The sequence below is a fragment of the Sitophilus oryzae genome, unplaced genomic scaffold (genome assembly GCF_002938485.1).
Source record: "Sitophilus oryzae breed Bouriz unplaced genomic scaffold, Soryzae_2.0 scaffold_1604_pilon_pilon, whole genome shotgun sequence".
NCBI lineage: Eukaryota > Metazoa > Arthropoda > Insecta > Coleoptera > Curculionidae > Sitophilus > Sitophilus oryzae.
The window spans coordinates 611,581-614,367 of record NW_022146286.1 but is presented as its reverse complement, the minus strand read 5'-3'; positions in this window follow the sequence as shown (position 1 = coordinate 614,367).

Genomic DNA, 2,787 nt, shown 5'->3' with positions numbered 1-2,787 from the left:
TATTTCGATGTAATTTTAAGAAAGTCAAAAATATGAATCACTGTCAAGTTTGATTGAATCAAATAATTATATCGAAATCTAAAATAAATTATAGTATTATACGGGTTGTAACAAAATCGTTGTTACCGAGGTAACAAAATGGCGCCGCGCGCTTAATGTTTTGATTTTTATCCAATAATTTTGAAAGGACGTACGACATATATAAAGAGTGTTCCAATATTCCGTGGACCTAGAACCTACGTATTCTTGGAATCAAAATAAATTCATTCGACACAATTTATCTCTATACAAAAGTGCTGCATTTGTCAGCTAGAGGGCATCAAAAAAATAAACACATTTTTTCAAATATTTTAAGAACCGTTATTCCGATTTGAACTTTGAATAAGAAGACTAAGGAAGGAGCATAATGCTATCCATGTATTCATGGCATTCGTGCATGGTGGGCGGAAAAAAGCACCATAAAAGCTCTCTAGGGTTAGGGGATGCTTGACAGTTCTGTTTGACGATTCATTTGACACATTACAGATTTGATTTGAAATTTTTTGGATTTGTCAGTCTTTATGGAGCTTATTTTATGTTATTTATTATTTATTCTACTACAGATAGTTGTATAAAGGTAGGTGCTTAAGAACCAAATTAACAGTGATACTATCGCGATTTATCGAAAAGACTCTAAAATAGTTGGTTATTGTGTAGCGTGCGGTAAATCTCAGTCAATAATCGAGAGAAATAATGGAACAACTTTCGCTAGTAAGAGTGACTATATAATACATACGTGTAGTAAGAGCAGAGTCATTTATGAAATTCACTTAAAATTAACTAAATTATATATTTTCTTGCATTTTAGCTTTTATTTATTACTTGTCAAAGATTAGATGTCAAAGAATTTAAGTACGTTAAATTTGACACCTGCTTCAGTAGCGTATCGGATGTTTGTGTTAATAATAAATACTTATTATAACTTATCTATTTTTATTAGAGATTATATATTTTATAACAGTTTTAATAACTACCAACATTTATTCACAACGTAAAATGAAGCAACAAATTATTGAGTCTAAGTCTACCCCACGTCTACCTACATCACAGTTTGTTTTTAAATAAAATTAGAACGACACTGATAAACCGGAATTTAAGTCCGCCATATTTAGGGCCCATCGCGGTGTATCTAAGATTTTGATATCTCCTTCCTTAGTCTTCTTATTCGAAGGTTTGAATGAGGATTTTGGAATTAATCTATGTTTTTGCTAAGTGCTTTAACATTTGACATACACACAAAATGAAGAAAAATACAGGAAGGGTAGAAACTACCCCCACATCTACATAAATTTTGAGTATAAAATTTTCTAACTATTCAAGTGTCAAGAATAAGTGCAAAATATTTTAGGGATGAGTAGATCTCGATAAAAGAAACATATGTTCTTTTTATCGCTTTTCAGATAAGTCTAAAATGAGGTTATTTTACTTTGAAAATTCAAAAATGATTTTTTGCTAAAATTTTAAGAACCACTGGATCTTTTCTGGATTTTCTTTCTTGCAAATTTAATCTAACACCTATATGTTGCCATATTATCAAGAAATTATGTTTTTAACTAAAGGCAAAAAAATCAAGAGTTTTTGAAAAATTTCGAATTTTCAAAATTTTTCATGAAAATAACCTCATAGGCGTGTTTGTGGGGTTGAACTATACTCCCAGTTAAAATATTTTGCACTTATTTCTGGGACACCCCTGTATAGAAGTATAAACAAACATTCTTGAAATTGTTGCATGTCTTTTTTTGGACCACAGTTGTATTTTCAGATTATTTTACTTTGCATTTATACAATTAATTAAAATTAAACAAGCTGGAGAAGAAAGATATAATGCTTTATTATATTTTCTATACAATTTAAAATATAATAAATTATTTTTTTTTTTTTTTTTTTTTTTTTTTTTTTTACATATATTTGATAAAAACTTTAGCTCTTATTTTCTCCATAATTATCTTCTAGGGCTTGATCCAGTTCTCTTCGGAACCCCTCATATATTAATAAGTAGAATGTACGTATATACTGCACAAATCTACATAAACACTACCCAAATTGCAGTAAAAGTCGCCTGTTTTATATCAGATTCACTAGAAATTACGTTACTGCATCAAAATCCATGTTATCCACTTATATTTTCTTTTTATTATCATTATTGTTGCATATCCAGCACTTGTTTTTCATAGGCTTTTTACACATATGTACCGTATGATCAAAAATACAGCGTCAGTTAATGAAATGATCGATGACATTCACAATATAATTTTACATATAAAATGACAAACGATCTGACACCGTTTTTTTTTTTTGTATATTGTACTAATTACTACACATCCGTTTCAAATGCTGACCCTAATTTTTAATAAAATATACATATCTAATAAAAACAAGTTATGATGCAAATATCTTGCTTTAGCAAAATCCGCAATATGCATCATAGGTCAGCAACAAAACCCATGCTTATCCAGATTATTTTTGTAATATTTTCTCTTTAAAAATTAAAATATTAATTTTTATTTCTAAAAACGAGATACAAAACAATGATTCCACTCAATAGACATATTTTTGTAAATTAAAGACAAGAACATATTCGCTAAAACAGTTTTGCGTAATATCAAAACAACGTTTTACAACTTGACGCCTCATATTTATGAAAGAAATTATTAAGTCCGAATAAATACAATGATTTTTTCCATAAAAAGCCCTTTTATTACCTGTTTTAAAACATTTTACTGCCCAATACAATACTTTCGTTAAAAC